Source organism: Leptonychotes weddellii, chromosome 5 (assembly GCF_054177405.1).
Source record: "Leptonychotes weddellii isolate Sample4059 chromosome 5, ASM5417740v2, whole genome shotgun sequence".
Classification (NCBI taxonomy): domain Eukaryota; kingdom Metazoa; phylum Chordata; class Mammalia; order Carnivora; family Phocidae; genus Leptonychotes; species Leptonychotes weddellii.
Genome location: NC_138373.1, coordinates 124,442,854 through 124,460,977, shown reverse-complemented (window position 1 = coordinate 124,460,977; position 18,124 = coordinate 124,442,854). Strand labels below are relative to the sequence as shown.

General features: G+C 36.1%; 1 protein-coding gene across 3 annotated transcripts in view; it reads right to left on the bottom strand.

Moving 5' to 3' along the window:
- Positions 1-18,124, bottom strand: part of SYT1 (synaptotagmin 1) — a 479,618-nt gene that overhangs the window by 151,246 nt on the left and 310,248 nt on the right. The gene's annotated exons all lie outside the window — the stretch shown is intronic.

Genomic DNA, 18,124 nt, shown 5'->3' with positions numbered 1-18,124 from the left:
GCTAGGGGAAATTGAGAGGAAGAGATGATTTTTTAGTAAAAAGGCTTCAGATTTATCAGCTCTTTAAAATAATAGAGCATATATAAATAAACATAAAAACATTTTTCTATTACAGTTGTCCATCTCCTAAAAGTGATTCTCTTTTCTTATTTGGTGTATCCTATACCATGTGCTTATATTATAAAAAAAGCTCTTGTGGAAATATTTAAGATTGCACTTTGCCCGGAAAGGATTTATTTAACTATTGAGATTGATCAGAAGAAGTAATTAGATCTGCCTGCTGTAATTAAGAAGAGACACTGGACACTGAAATGGTAAGAAAAAGTACTATTTTCTTCTAGCTACATAAACATCATTAGGATCAATGATTGCTGAACACAAGTCAGGACTACTTCGGTAAAGCAGAGGCACTTAAAAATTAACCTCTCTTCAAAACTCAGAAAACCCCATTCTTTGCTGTCCTTCTGCATTTAGCTTTTGTTGTCGAACACTTACTATGCGTGTTATTCCAGCTTACGGTTGGCTAATAAAGGTTAGCCTAAGGACATATAAAAGCACAACTTCTGAAATTGTTTTCAGCCAAAGAAATATTGGAAAGTAATATATAAGCCCACACCAAACACCATGCTTTCTTATGTTCTCTAATCTCCTTAAACAATCATATTTTTAAAAATGTTAATTAAACGTATGTAACCAATGATATCATTCATAACACCTCATTTAAAACCTTATACCTCTTTTGATCTAGTTAAAACCCTGCCACGCATGAACAAGAGAGTCTACATATTCATTGCAGTTCAGACAGTATTAATAATGACCCTTCATTTTGAACCTCGTAAATTATTCTTCTAGTCGGACTTGTGTGATAGTCTCTCAGAGAGTTACATAAAAGTCTCTTAAATTACACAGGACAAGACAGAGATCATTTGACAACTTCACAGAAAGAAAATAGCGAAAGCACAGCAACATTATTTAATCACAAGGAGTTAAAGACATAGGGACATAGGATTACAGGGGGAAATCTTAACTAGTGCAACTTGAAGGTAAATTATAACCATTGAGAAAATTTTATTTTGTGATTTTTTTTTTAAAGTGCTGCCGTATTCTAGGTTTGATCTCCCAAATAGCTTAATTTCTAACTTTGAATATTCTATATTGAATATATGAAACTCACAAAATTTTCCTCACAATTTACTGGCACCTTTAGATAGAATTAAAAAAACCTTAAGGGTATCATTTTGTGTACCCCTACCTATGAAAGCCTGACTGAACTGATATTTGGAATATAAATGACCATTTTTAATTTGAGTTATTTGAATTGAATTCTCATCTTAAATTCTGTGGAGATCAACCAAATACTTGAATTGGTAAGTTTGGTAAGAAACACCATCTATAGTATTATTCATTAGTAGTAGTTATAGAAATGTTTCAGTATGAGTAAAAAAATATTATATATTTTCTATTAAGCTAAAAATTGATGGAAGACCTACTTAATATGGGCAAGCAGCTGCTACCGTTTTTACATTCATTAGCTCACTTAATATTTAGAGCAGTTGTGTTCATTATCCCTTCAATTTTATACAAGAAAAACTTTATACAGAGGAAAAACTATAGATGAAATAGTTTGAGAAATTCAAATATATTTTAAATGTATACAAAGGGAAACATCTTTAGCTTTGAAACCTTTTTAATAAAACATTCTGTATTAAAAAAACAGTAAAAATAAATAAGAGCAGAAGATGTTGCCAAGAGTGATTTCCATAATATAAAGTATGGCTTCAATAAAAAATGGGCTCATCAAAATATTGCTATTGGCAGAAAGCTATTAGCTTATTGTTACTGTCACCCAACTATGATTAAATGGAAATTTTATAACAAGAATTTTAACATTTAACTTAAAGACCTTTCAGCAGAAAATAATAGATTAGGGTAAAAGCTTTCCTTTAAAAATGTTATTTTCATTTTCAAGTTAATAAATTAATCTCACATTGTTTAACCCAAAGGTAAACTGATGCATAAGATTTAATCAAAGTCAATTCTAAACTGCTTTTGATGTTTTAACTTAGACTTTGTGGTAGGCAGAATTCGGATTCCTCCAAAATGTCCACATGCTATCCCCTGGGACCCATGAATAGGTTACTGTACACAGGAAAAAGGACTTCTCAAATGTGATTTAGGATCTCAAGATGGGGAGGTTATCCTGGGTTACATCCAGATAGAACTGATGCAATTACTAGAGTCCTTACAAGTGAAAAAGACAGGCAGGATTTTCAGAATCAGAGATTTGAAGATTCTATGCTGCTGATTTTGAAGAGGGAGGAAGGAACCATGAGCCAAGGAATGTAGTTGCCTCTAGAAGCTGGAAAAGGCAAGGAAATGGATTCTCCCCTACAGTTTTAAGAAGGTGTCAGTTCATGTAGCCATTACGGAAAGAGTATCGATGTTCCACAAAAAATTAAAAAGAGAACTACCATATAATCTAGCAATCTCATTCTGGGTATACACCCAAGGGAAAAAAAATTTGCTGTTTTACAGTAGTATATTCACCCCTATGTTCACTGCAGTATTATTCATAATAGCCAAGATAAAGAAACAACTTAAGTGTCCATGAATGGATGAAGGGATGAAGAAAATGTATAAATGTATAAAATTGGAATATTATTCAGAAATAAAAAATAAGGAAATCCTGCCATTTGTGACAACATGGATGACTCTTGAGGGCACTATGTTAAGTGAAAAAAGTCTGTGATGGAAGTCATACAGACCAGTCCTGTATGAGCACATTTAAATGTGAAACCTGTAAAAGTGGAGAACTCATGGAAACAAAGAGTAGAATGGTGGTTACCAGGGGTTGGGGAGTGGGATCAATGGGAAGATGTTGGTCAAAGTACAAACTCTTAATTATAAGATGAATAAGTTCTGGGGATCTAATATACAGCATGGTGACTACAGCTAACAAGACTGTGTTGTATATATAGATGAAATTTGCTAAGAGTAGATCTTGAATGTTCTTACAACACACACATGCAATCATGTGAGGTGAAGGCTGTGTTAACTAGCCCAATTGTGGTAATTATTTCATAATATATACATATATCAAATCATTACACTGTACATCTTAAATTTAGACAATGTTATTTGTTAATTAATCTCAAAATTGGGGATTAAAAAAGGAATCCACTCTTCTGACAGTTTGGGTTTAGCTTAATGAAATCTATTTTGGACTTCTGACCTCCAGAATGAAGAAATAGTAAATTTGTGTAGTTTTACATTTGTGGTAATTCATCACAGCAGCGATCAAAATCTCAAGAGATAGAAATCAGACCTCAAGAGATTTGTGATGTTCTGCATATAGATGATTCTACAATTGGAATATTAATGTGGGCTATTTCTATATTTTCTATGATCTTCTCATTCACAGCTTTGACCTATCCCTTCTGCAACCATTCTCATGACACTAACATTGTAACCAAGGCACCCTCAAAGATAACCAATGGTTTTCCTGTGGCCGAACACAAACAACATTGTCCATGGTATGAGAAAATCTTGATCATATATTCCTTTTTGAAATTTCCTTCTGCTGTTGTTTCTGCTGCCCTTACCAGCATCATCTTGTATGGATCTGACATTTTCCCTCTTTCCTTTCCCATTCCCAAGTCTTTAAATGGAGTTCTTATTCCAAGTTCTTAGCCCCTTGTTCATTTTCACATTCATTCACTGTTGAGTGCCTTCTTTCCCACGCCTTAAACTTTTACATCAGTTTTCCATTCTGTTCCCTCTTAAATACGTTGGGACTGTATCTCCCACTGCCTATAGAATGTTTCCTATGAATCCGTCATCTCAATCCAGTTCACCAAACCAGCTTTATGACTCCTCTTAGTTCTTCAATGATTGCCTGCTTGTTGTATCTTGGAACCACGTGGAAAATTTTCTCCCAAGCCTGATTGAGGGGCAAGTCGTGCCATTTCTTCTTCCATATGTTTTATGCTTCCTTTACATCTATTTCTACTTGTAAGGTGTGGGCTGGAGGTTACCTTCCATGTGACAGAGTCACTCGTTGCTCTTTGCTCAGTTCTATCCCCATGTCTTCCTCAAACATATTCCTTCTTTCTTGAAATGCTATTCCTCTTCTTCAGTCCATTTAAATATTATTTCTCAAGGCTCAGCAAAAGTGTCCACGTTGAGGGATTTTTAAATAAAAGTACTACGTATGTTTGCTAAAATTTCCCCTCCCACCCAGTGAGAAATATTGACTATGTAGTGGAGTACATTGGGTCATTTAGGCTAGTATAAAAAGATGTCTTATTGAAAAATAAATCCAAATCTGTATAAATATATCAAAGGCATTTTAATATAACCCTACACATGAAATTCACTTCTTAAAAACTCAAAACTCAGCTCTTTGTAGACTGTTCATGAATTGAATACTGGTATTTGATGAAAACACACAAAAAAATAATTTGGAACCATTTAGAAGTAAATTTGCATTAGCAGGTCTTCTGTTGGGGGAGAAAAACCAAACAACTATTTCCCCTTATCAAGAGAGGCCATTCTTGCATGAGGAGTTGGCATAAGTTAAGCAGTTTAAAAAATTAAGTATTTAAACAGCTATTATTGAACATCTATTTGCCTGGCATTTTTTACAGGGCTGTAATACAGTGCCAAGCATGGTTTGTATAATCATGAAGCTTACTATTTACTTCTTACATGTTAAAAAGTAGGTCTTAATTATTTTTTTAAAAGTAAATTTCTTAAATTTGCCAAACTCTGTACTTAGAGGATAATATGGTATTTTCAGATAGAATCTCCGTGGCTTAATGTGCACTCGTGTACAAATTTAGTGCTCTAAGGGGGACATTTATTGATGAAAGTGAGCAGTAAATATTCTTTTTTACAATAAAAATGTTATTCTCAGATTAAAAAATATTTTTTTTTCTCCAAGGGGGGCTTTGGCACTAAGCAAATTTGTAAAAATTATTTACTTAAGGAGCGCTCATAAACTTTTTTTTTTTTAAGTAGACACTCTGAATTTCCTTCTCTTTAATAGAGCCAAGTGTCACTGAGAACACCTTGTATTGCAGAGGGTACATTTATGAAAGGGAAAATCTTACTATTCCTGAAGAGTAGCCCGGGGTGTCCCATTTATGGCCCCCAAATCCAAAGTCTGCTCATCAGATAGAGTAGTCCTACAGAATGAGCATTTGGGGAGAGAAGCTTTATAAAATTTACACCAAGTGCCCAATGGCCAAGAGGAGCCTGGTTCTAGATTTCCTGATTCTAAGCTCTCACTTCTAAATAGAATAGACTTTTTTTTTTTTTAATTTTTTTCCATTCTCTAAAATGCCTCAGTCCTGCCAGCTTAGTGCTCAGTAAATGTTAGGTGGCTTGAAAGAAACCCACACAGCCATGTTCTTGGGCTCAAGTACAAGTAAGGTGGTATGGTCTCTGAGGTACAGCTTTGTCTCCAATATGTTTTCCTTCGGTCTGCTACTCAGTCGCATTTCCTCAGCTCTGACTCTCCTGCCACATCCCTGGGTAGTCAGCTTTTGTAGTCTCCTAGGCTGGCAACCTTCTGGTGCATTGACTCATTGGGTTTTGGATAAAATCGAGGGCAAAACTCACTGTTTTTTTATTTCTGCCTCGATTTCACTTTCAAGGACAGCTCTGCATTATCTGGCAGGTTCCATTACCATTCGTGATATTAAGAAACAACCTAAAATCCATTTCTCTGTCACAAGATGGGCTGCATTTTCCTCTCTGAGAAATAGAAGCTTGTGCATTTACATCAGTCCTAGATATTTCAGCCAAGAGCCTCAAGATGATCTAGGTAATAACGTTGCTATGGCCACTACAGAAATTCAGCAATAACTTCAAGCCTTCTCTACCTTTGCCACATCTCTGTTTTGTCCTGAGTGCCCCATCGCTGCACTAATGTCCATATCATTCATCTTATGAAGAACTTACATATTTCTTCAGTCTTACGTTTGCTGCAGCTTTTCGCCAACTTCCAGGTTTACCCCAAACAATCTGTCTCTCTAGATCATCAGGCATTGATGCAAGACGCAGAATAGAATGTGAAAATAATTCTACTGTTAAACGGTGAGAAAAAGAAGCTACTGCAAAGCTTTACTTTTAGACTGTTTATGAATAATTTTCAACACACAAGGATAATTTTTCAAGAATTGGCAACAAGCCAAATAAACCTTGCATTTGAAGGCTTTTTCTAAATGGCAGAATGCAAATAGAAATAAAGCATTGGAAATATGTGGATTAATATTCTCATTAACCACCTCTGGAGACAACACATTAAATGTGAGATTTAAAACACTGTATGAAGTCACACAGAATATGGCTTAAGAATAAACCAACCAGTCAAAGGTCAGAATGAAAAGTTTCTCTTACAGACTTAAACAGCTTCAAAGACTATGCATTCTTCGCTTCTGGGTATTAAACAAACTTTTTACTCAGTCTTGAGGCTAGAGTTCGAAGCCTCCGTTGAATTATATGGCTCTTTTAAAATACGACAAAATCTATAGTGTCTTGATGGGAAAATATAAGTGCATGTGTGCACAGGGCGTGTGTTGTGTATTTAAATTTCTATACAACTGGGAGTGTGTGGTACTCTTGTGGAGATTACAGGTCCCAGTCTAAAAGACCGTTGGATTCCAAATTACAAACTCGTTTCCCAGAAGCATCAGGGTAAAATTCACCAAGATGAGGGAATTTAAAACAAACAAACAAAAAACTTAATCCTTCATTTGGTCATTTGACCTTTTATTTATTTTCTTGGTAATCTGCGATGTGCTTATACTGTGCTGGGGATGCTGGGGGAAGAGAGAAGGCAGGTCCTTCTCTCTAGGAGCTTGCAAAGAATACCTTCCAGGAAAAAACTAGAAGGAAATAGACAGTTCAGTGTTAAGCATAAAATTCAGAGTAGGTGGGCTCTGTAGGCAGCAGGTTAGGGAAGGGTAAGGTAATGGGTCCTAGAGTTCAATGAAGGCTCCAAGCAAGAGGTGAGTCTTGAGGTAAGCTCCAAAACTGGCTTGCTACACAGTGAAAATAGCATTTTGGGGACTTGAGTTCTTTTCTTCCCTTCCTTCCTCCCTCCCTTCCTTCCTTCCTGACTCCCTCTCCTCTTGTCTGTTGTCTGTCTCCCCTCCCTCCCTCCTTTTCTTCCTTAATTCTTCCTTCTCTTCTTTCCTTTGGTTTTTAGACTACCTTGTTAAACAAAGCTCTCAGCAAGACACTTGTGAATCTATATGGGCTTTCTTTGTCACAGTAAATGAAAAGACAATTCCTTATAGTAAACACATGTAGCCTTCCCTAAATAGCCTTCAGAATTACCCTCTTAACACATTTCACATTCTCCTCTTCTATAGTTCTGTTTAGCTTTTTCAATATTGCTCCTGACAGAAAGCAAACTGGAAGATATATCTGTGTAAATAGGTTGTAAAAATGATCCAAGCCATTGAGTAGAGTTAGCTACTCATTAAGGCAGATGGATTGTGTAAACAGTAATGTAAGAGAGAGGCTCATTCATTCATTCATTCATTCATTCATTCACTCATCCATCTGAGTGTCTATTTAACACATTAATGCTCAGGACATTGAAGGAATAATGAACAAGTTTGAAATAATCTACTTAAACAGCTTATAGTCCAGCTGGGCAGAGGTGACATGATTCTTCATGATAATATACATGAAGAAAATTGTGAACAACACCGGACAGCATATTAAATGTCAAATTAAATGGGGCCTTGGCTTGACTCTGATTCCATTATGTAGTCAAAGCAATCTTACTCATCAAATGAACACTTATTTAGAATTACTTTTTAAAAACCTTAAAACTTAATAAAATGGGAAATCTGCCTCTCTAAAAAAACTGTTAATACATTAAAAAACTGTTAATATATTTAAAAACTTCAGTAAAATATAGTGCTTTAAAAAGCAGAAAATCATTTTAAAAAAACTGTTAGTACATTAAAAAACTGTCAGTAAAATATGTTGCTTTGAAAAAGCATGAAATCACAACCTGTACATTGGGAAATTTTTACCAGAACCTCTATCTGTTGATGTGATTTTGGTGGGTACTGTGCTACGGAACACACTCACAGCCCCTGCTGAATAACTTAGTAAGGTTATTGATGTTTCTTGTTGAATGCAATGATTTGTCTTGATAACAAAAGTTTGTTGACTGAAGGCCATTTTATCTGCACAGGTATTAATCAAATAATTAATTTTACAAAATGTCTCTAATAATAGTCTGCTTGCAACGATAAGGCAAAGTCATCCATATCTTCACAATATTGGAATGTCTGAAATTTGACACGGAAAATGATGTTGGGTCTTCAGGCAGAGATAAGCCCCAGCAGGACTTCCAGAGGATTTAGATAAGGCTCCAGTCAGCCAGAGAGCTTGCTGTCTGCAGGCTCCGGGGACAAGTGCATTGGTAAACAGGGATGCCAGGTAAGTTGGCAGAGGCGAAGGCGATTCACGGGCTAATCAGTTCGGAAGCCTTTGGAAGTTTGTAACAGTTTTCAGTCATGCTGTGGACAACACAATTTCGTGGTTAAAGGGAAATCCATTTATCCTATCAAATTTGTAGCATGTCTCTCTTGAGTTCTGATTTCCAAGTTCAAAACTGAAAAAGAGTATGTCTCAGGTTTTTCTTCCCCTAGTGGAAGCTAACTTTCTTCTTGTGTGTTAAAAGTCTTCACAATAAACATCTTTTGGATTTGGATTCAGTTGGTATTTGGTTTTCTTTTGACGCTTTGAATCTGGTTATAATCATAACATTAATGGGCAATATCAGATATAAGAAAGATCAGGAATCTTGACTCCAAGTTCTGCCACTAAAATTGCCAAATAAATTTGATCCAAGTTAAAGTTTTCTGAACCTCAGATTCAACATCTATAATATGGGAGGTGGGTGGAGAGAAGAGACTCTGATATAAACTCTGTAAGTGATTTGTGACATGTAAATTTGTAATATGCAAAGTACTCAGTATGGTGGGTAACATGAGGGATGGTTTTAAATGCCAGTTATTTTTATTTGCCAGCAAGTCCTGTTAAATTTCATAAGTTGAAAATGCTTAAAACTTGACTGAAAAAGAAAACTCTCAAAGATAGAGTAAATAAAAGATGAAATACAAGCAATTTTGTATGGATACTACAACTACCAGCATATTTGACATGCTCTGCCCTAATGATACAGCAGAATGTCAGGGTAGCATTCTAAAATAAAGATTGCTGTCAAAAAACTGAAAGGCAAAGCATTTTGTAGTGTTCAAGCTATTCATGGATAAATAATAGAATAAATAAATCAAAATTTTGGGGAGAATAAATAATAGTTCTTTAAAATCACAGTGGCCAAACAATTGGTTTTTATTCAAATAATGTGAGCAGCATTAGAATAATATTAAAATTTGTACTAATGGAAATAAACATAATATGCACTGCCTTGTATTTTCAATAATTAGCCAGCTAACGCTACCTGAGGTGAATGTTTTAATGCAGCAGTAAAGATACTAGTGGCAAGAATTTTATTCTTTCTACTGGCAAAATGGTAGGTTTTGCTTGATTATACTCAATTCTGTGGTGCTTAAACATTAACAACAATATGCTCTTGGATACTGCTTTTTTTTTTTCCTTCAAATTGGCCAACTATTTTAAGTGACTTAAAAAGCTACCTTGAATTCAGTGTTTTTTATTCAATAATTATTTACATTTTAAAATTATAATCATTTTTATTAAGAACCAACTTTGAATGTATGTAATATGTTTCCACTGAGTAATTTACAACATAGAGTTCATTATTTCATTTAAGTACTATGATCTTCATTCATAAATGGAAAATTTAAGGTACCAGAAATACTGTGACTATCCAAAGATCCTGGGAAAAAATCATGGCCCAACCTCAAACTCAGTCCTTTGAACCATCAAGCTCTTTCTATTAATCCAAGCTCTGATTCTTCCTGTTTCAAATCAGTCAGTGATGATTAAGATTTAAATTTACCCAGGATCACAATTTTGGTCCTTTACTATTTAAATCCTTCCAATGCCATATTAAGCTCTAGTATGTCTTACTCATTAATTTGTGCTGTTTCTGCCCATAATCTTCAAGAAAACGGGCTAGGAGCCAATAGCTGTACTTTATATCTTAGTATGATTTAGTAAAATAGTGAGATAGAGAATTTCCTTTAAAGATTAAAAACTATGAAACTTACTGGAAGCAATACCTATGTTTTTGTTTTGTTTTGTTTTGTTTTTCTTCGGTACTTACATGTAACCATCAAAGTCAAGAACCAGGTCACTGTGCAAATATTAGAGGATCACTAGATCCAGATACTGCCTGGAAGAAATATAATAATCTTACTATGCTAGTGGCCTCTTATGATTCTTGGAAAAATAGTGGATACATTACTTAACATATTCAGGCAAATGCCTTTCAAACAATGTAAAATTTTATGTTTGAAGTTCATCTTAATGCTTTGAAGTGAAAGAATTAAAAAAGAGAATTTAGTGGGCTGATGTGAGTAATCTGAGGGTCACACTATTCTCTTTGAAAAGAATGTTTACTTTAAATTATTGATGGACAGAAAGGGAAAAAATTGCAGAGCACTTAAGGAGTATGTCTCAGGATCAAGAGATCATCAGAAGAAGGATCTTGAGGGAAAAAATACAACCAAGAAATGGAGAATGTTATCTCCTATTGAAAAGCTTACAGCAGACCTCAGAAGTATAGCACATTGACTCATAAGTGGCAACTGACTGCTCTAAATCATTTTTTAAATCAGTGTTCTTTGAAGTCTACCACATATTTGAGACAAATAGCTTGAAACTTCAGAAAGTGGGCCTTGCAAAAGGGGCAATAAGTAACTGTGGGCCTTGCAAAAGGGGCAGTAACTGTGTGTTCATGCTAACCTGGCTCAGCTCGCTCCTTGAATGCTGTGTTCCAAACTTTACACCTGGTCCTTCTCAAAGCACAAGGTATTGCCTCATGCCTTGGTTTTCTCTTTTCCATTTACTCTACCTCCTCTGTAGGCTGCTCTGTGCATATTTGACATGTGGGGGAGTAAAGAGAGGGAGAATAGAGAGAACAGAGTCTGGGGAAACTATTTGGAGCTATTTTGTTCTTCTGCATTTTTTCTGATTGTCCCTGAGCAGCCATCTAAATTGTGAAATGGGGAGCAGAGGCGGTTAATAGTATGAGGAGTGCAGTACATTTCCAGAAGAGCTTGATCTCTGCTGCAATTCTCAAAATGTGGCAGAGAAGGAAAGCAGTTGATGTCTCCATGTTCCTACATAATGGGAATGGTGTCAGTTGCTTTATTTAAGGGTTGTATGGATGAGAATTTCGGGGACAATCTCAAAAATACAAATGTGAACATGATGAAGATGAACTTAAAGATGTACATTCTTTGATAAAGTACCAGTAACCCGTGGAGTCGGACATGTGCTATGATTATATAATAGTTAATGTAAAAAGTGATCTTGGCTCTAGTCCTCACCCCAGTCCCTACCAATCAAAAGCAGATTCTACAACAGCAGATGCTAACACCTACGGCTGGAAAAATATCAGAGAAGAGTCATGAGGTTGGAGTTAGATAGGAGAAGTTTCTTTTTCTTCAGAAAGATGAGATAAATACTATTTGTTTTGAGTGATTTTATACTTTTCTAGGCAAAAGTCCAACTATGCTATAAAACAAAATAGGCTCCTTGGGGGGGAAAAAAGCAAGGTATAAAGAGACAAAGTCTTTTTAACACAACTGAGGAGAATCATAATCAATATACAGTAATGGAAAAGAAGTTTCTCAGATGGCTGAAACATGATTACTCTGTTACAAAGCAACACACAAAGGTTTCGCTTTTGTAGATCAGAACAGATTTGGATTAATTGACCTCATAGAGTCTTTAACTTAAAAATGTTTACGTGTGAATTTTAATAAATGTGAAATTAAATAACAAACAGTAAAATCCTAGAAAATCAGTTAAAATGTTATGTATTCAACTCACCATAGTATACTAGAAGGTACTAGAGGTTTGGAGTCAACTGAGTTTATTTATTTTTTTAAAGATTTTATTTATTTGAGAGAGAGTGAGCAAGAGAGAGAGCACAAGCCATGGGGCAGAGGGATGGGGAAAGGCAGACTCCCTGCTGAGCAGGAGCTTCATCTCAGGACCCTGGGATCATGACCTGAGCCAAAGGCACATGCTTAACTGACTGTGCCATCCAAGTGCCCCTCAACTCTGAGTTTAAAATTCAGTAAGTCTTTGTCTTCTTTGAGCCTTTATTCTTCTACATGAAAAGTGGGGATAATACTACAATACTAATCGTGACGATTACATGAGATGATACATTTGAATACATTTGAATACCATAGATGGGGTTAAAAAATGCTAATTCTTTCCCCCATTTTAAACAATAAGTAATACATACAAAATTCTATTCTAAAATTTAATATTTTTTATTCTAAAAGTATTTTTATTGAAATATAATTGACATACAATATCCTATTAGTTCCAGGTATACATCATAGAGATTCAGTATTCTTATCTATTACCAGAATTACCCCATGATAAGTCTAGTTACCATCTGTCATCATAGAAAGATGTTACAGTATTATTTATCATATTCCCTATGCTGTACATTATGTCCCCATGACTTACCTGGAAGTTTGTACTTCTTTTTTTTTTTTTTTTTTTTTTTTGGTTTTTTATTTATTTTTTGAGAGAGAGAGACAGAGATAGTGAGAGAGAGAGCACAAGTGGGTAGGAGAGGGAGAAGCAGGCTCCTCACAGAGCAGGGAGCCTGATGTGGGACTCGATCCCAGGATCCTGGGATCATGACCTGAGCCGAAGGCAGACGCTTAACCGACTGAGCCACCCAGGCGCCCAGGAAGTTTGTACTTCTTAATCCCCTTCCCCACCCAACCTATCTGACTTCTGGTAACCAACAATTGGCTTCCTGTACCTATGAGTCTGTTTGTTTTGTTTTTTCCATTTGTTTTTCAGGTTCCACATAGAAGTGAAATCATACGGTATTTGTCTCTCGGTCTCACTTACTTTGCCTCCCATAATCCCTCCAGGTCCGTCCATGTTGTCCCAAATGGCAAGATAAAAGTATTTCTTGGAAACATATTTAAAATGATTAGAACTGTAAAACCTGCTGGGTTTCCTCTAAAGACTTTGTTCTATTTGCCTCTCTAAAAATTAAAGTAAAAGAAAATTGACCCAATGTAACTTCTACAACTTGAAAGGAATAGAGACAATTTGGAGTCAATCCAGTATAAAATAAGGAAGATACTTAAATCTTAGGCTTACATGAGAATTAAGAACATGTTCTCTATTTTCTGAGAAGGAAGAGTGAGAGGAAATAACAGAGTGTAGCAGAAGAGATTGAAAATATTGGAGGCAGAGAGGTAGAAATCTCTTAACTTTAAGAACTAATGTATATTGAAAGAATTTTAAAAAGAGCAGCAAATTTTTAAAAGAGCATAGATGGTTAAGTCTTCGAGCAATGAAGGTTAGCCGGCAGTTTTGTTTTTCATGCCTGGCTTTCACTTACAGTGTCTTTACTGGATTTTAAGTCTGTGGCTTTAAAGTATACTCATACTGTTTGGGGAACCTGCATGGCAGTATGAGAATCCTGAGCACCCCAGAGAACAATGACAGGTGGGGTTGGGTTGGACTGGAGGGACTGCCAGAGATGGCTCAAGTCCCAACAGTGAGGTGACTTCTGAGCCATGCTTAGCAGTTTGCAATGAGTTCCAGATAAGTCTTTATTCTTTGGTCTCATAGTAAGGTCAGATATTTTAATATAATAAAATTATCCCTCTTTGTCTTTAACAGAATGGCTTGAGACACAAGTCTGTGGGAAAACAATGACACCTTTCTGTACAAATAAATTGTTAAATTTTTCCTTGGGACAATATTCTAACGTGCAGATAGAAATGGAAGGGTTCAGAATTTCAGCTTTCGAAGAGATTTAATCATTGAATGAGGAGTGTGGGGTGCAGAAAAACAAAATGAAATTTAGGAGCTGCAAGAGCTTAGCCATATGAGAAAGTTCAGATGTGGAAAAGGTAAGATCCTCCCTGCTTTGCATCATCCTAGGCACAAGACAGAGTTTTAGCAGAAAGATGGGATTACCAGAACAGAACAGAATGTTATTTTACAGTTCATTTTAACTGGCCCAGAGTTAATGAAGCATGGGAAGTTGCTGTCACTTTGTGGGTATTAGGATAGATTTGAAAATTCTGGGTATTATGGTAACTTTGATTTCATAAATCTGAATTTCTTAGTAGAGTAGAATTACGGAAAAATGGAACTTTTATGGTATTTGTGGTTCTCTGAGGAAGCATCTTCTATCAGTTTCTGAAGGCGTTTTGGGATGTGTATGTGAAGTATGCCAGTGATGAAAGTGTCTTCTCAGAATATTTCTATAACTTGATGACTGCCTGCATTATTAGGGGCCAGAGAACAACAGCAAAGTCTTTAAAGTCTACTTTGAATTTCAATGAAATAGCCTTTTTCTCTAACTGCTTATTTACTTCAACCAATCATGGGATGATACTCAGAGTACTTTGCAATTTCAGAGCAAACAAGAAAGCTTGACTGAAATGGATCAAAATGAAGTAAATGCACCAGAACAATAGTAGATAAATTAGAGGTTCTACTCTGAGTTTTATCAAAACAGTCCTGTATTTGAATTTATCCAAGGCCATGAGAAATAAGGAACAGTGACATTAAAACAAAGGAAAATCTTGCAAATGAGATTTGCAAGTTTTTGTTCTTTCTGGCTGTGAAGGCCTGTAGGAGAAATAGGCATTTGTGAATCTTTCTGAGGTGTATTTGCCTTTGCCTTGTATGTCTCCACCTAATCAAGTACCTTTAGAAACAGCTGAGATTTGTAATGGCATAGTTACTGTAGAAGTGAGAAATGTCTTCAATCATTGTCTTATTTTACATTCCTAATTTAAGCTCTAAGCCTACAGGTGTTAGGCCGCATCAAATTCCGAACATGCACTAAGTAGGAAATTCAATACAATGCCCGTTATTGTTTGTAAGATTTAAAAACTGCGAATGGGCTTTCACCTTGTCTTAAATTTAGAGCTCTGAATTGTATTTTCTTATAGTACAATGAATACTAAGTCTAGATGTGCATACCAAATGAAGCGTTTTTCTTTAATTGGAAAAATGGGAAATGATTTGGTGAGTACAGAGAAGAGGAAGAGAAAGCCCAGGTTCAAACTAGTTATAGAGCTGACCCATGAACAACACTGGTTTGAACTGTGTGGGTCTATTTACATGTGGATTTTTTTATACTACTGCAAATGTGTTTTCCTTAGGATTTTCTTAACATTTTCTTTTCCCTGGCTTACCTGATTGTAAGAATATATATAGTACATAATACATATACAAAGTACGTTAATTGACTGTTGATGTTATCGGTAAGGCTTCCAGGCAACAGAAGGCTATTAGTGGTTAGGTTTCTGGTGAGTCAAAAGGTATAGATTTCCGACTGTGTGGGAGTAGGGGGTTGCCCCAAACCCCCATGTTGTTCAAAGGTCAGCTGGATACTGAATGTTTAAATTGATTTATACTGAACATTTCCTTCTTTTTACGTGACAGAAGCTTCAGTTCTCCTCAGGTTATATTTTCCCTTTCTCCATCACCAAACCTTCAGATCACCTCTGATTAATTTCTGCCCCAATGTCCCGTAGTTTTACCACTTTAACAATTAATCACTTTTTCACGTTTTCCCTTCTTGTCCTCATCTGTTAAACGTATGTTTAGAGTTGCCTTCACAGCACATGCAGTTCCATATTCAGCTTTTTTATTATCAATTTTCACATTTTGCTACATGGGCTTGATGAATTCTTTCAAAGTTTATCATTAAAACTAAGCAAAAAGGGAAAAAAAAGCATGCTGTCCATTTACCGCGCACTAGCTGAAGAACTAAAAGATGGTAGGCACTGCTGAGCCACCTCTCACCACTGCTGACTGCATTCTGTTCTCTCTTCCCAAGAGGTAACTTCTGTATGAAATCAAACTTGTTTTTTTCCTGTGCATCTCTTTATGATTTTACATAAGTTTCTTCTTAGGAACATTTTAGATTTAACTTTTCTTTTTTTTTTGAGTGTTTATTCCTAAGAGAACTGCAGCACACATCATAGCAAAAATCTCCACAGTTCTTTGAATTTCATGGATTCGAGTCAAAATAGCCTAACTTCAAAACCACAGCAGTGTAGTAAGTACACCGGACATGATTTGTCTTCCAGGTTACCCAGAGACCTCCCACGTGGCATCTTCTAAGGAGTACGGCGGTCACACTCTGTATCCTTGGAAGGACCATTACGGTTTACGACAGGGACACTTTCAGGCAGCCTCTCGTCTCTGTGCCTTGTGTGGTTGGCATTCTCATTTCATTGGGACTGTTTGAAATGAGGGATGCTAAGTCAGAAAAACAAACACAAAACTCTGCCTTCTCACACTGTCACAATCATTTTGAAACCAAATAAATCAGAATCCTTATTCTTTAGTGTTCTTAAATGTGCAATCCGTAGGGATTCGTAAAATAAAGGTGTACTTGAAGTTGGTCGTCGGCTGAGAATGAGCTATCTTGTTTATTTTTGTAGCAAAACAAAATAACCTCTTTTTACATTAGCTGCTTAATTTGATTCATCTAAGAAGTTGATCTTTTTCTCCTTTTAGGAGTTTTGCCCTTAGGGAAATAAAATGCTAAGCATCAGAAGAAAAGAGGCAGATATCACTGTGATGCATCTTAAAACATTTGAGTTAGTTTGTTTCCTACTTTTTTGATCCACTATGTACAGCAAGGGGTTTTCATTTCCCCAGGCCATAACCCAATGTACGAGAGTGATATGGATACAAATATCCATTTCTAAAAGTATTTGAGGTTAATAGTGAGATGCTTTTCTTTCCTTCCTTCTTGGTTCACTTAACAGCATACATAGTTCTCGTGGGATGATGATGATAGATTCCTAGTGTCTGTCTGTTCTACACCAAAAGTGTGACCTCATTGCAATAACCACGGGCAAGATGATAGATTTAGTTAGTATTAGCCATGAGACAAACATGTCATTTAACCTCAATACCTGACTGCTAATCATCAAAACCAAACTTCCAGCTATCAAACATGCTGATTGACACTTTTAGAAGAATAGGGATTGGCTATTTTTCCACATCTCAATATCTTTGTCTACAAGGTTGAAAGTGAGTTATTTTCATCTTCAGTACATTTCCTTTAGCTTCAGGTAAAATTCAATCTTGATACGTGTTGCTAAATATCTGTTGAGGCAAAATTTAACAAAATTGTCTCTACTGCTCTAAATCTTCAAGGTCATTTATCTTGGCCATGGCCACACAGAGATTCTCCTAGCCAGTTGCTAGAAGCTGTTTTTGTGAGTAAAATGGTCTCCACTGAAGAGGGTACTAGTTTACAGTAGCAAGCTTTGAGATTCCTTAAAGTTAATTTAAAGGTGATTCATGGATATATACAGGGAAAATACAGTATCTTCATATTGTGTACAAAGTTTTTGTAGTATTGCTGCTCAGAATATAATTCAAGTGCAGGATAAATGAGAAACATGGATTAATACATTTGGATGGGCAACATTTTACTTCTGCATTCGGCAGAGAAATTAGCATTAACTTTTTGGAAGGATTCCTACTGTTAGTAAACTTTTGAAAAGTCACATACTCTTAATAGTAGTGTAGATCTCCTGGTCAAAAAAAATGGTTTGGGTTTATTGACCCAACCTCTTTTAAAGATTTATTTTTCATGAGCGAGATAAAAAGGGCCGGCGATGGGGCCGGCGGGGGGGTGGGGGGGGTGGGGGTGGTGCTTGGAGGGGGGAGGGGCTGAGGGAGAGAGAGTCTTATGCAAACTCTGCACTGAGTGTGGAGCTGGACATGGGGCTTGATCCCTGGATCCTGAGATCACGACCCGAGCTGAAACCAAGAGTCACTTAACTGACTGCACCATCCAGGTGCCCCAGCCCAACTCCTTTTAAAGATCTTGGAACTATAGCATGAGGAAAATACACATTTTTATCACTATACTTGATCAAAATATTCAGTGAAATTCTTGTAATTTTAG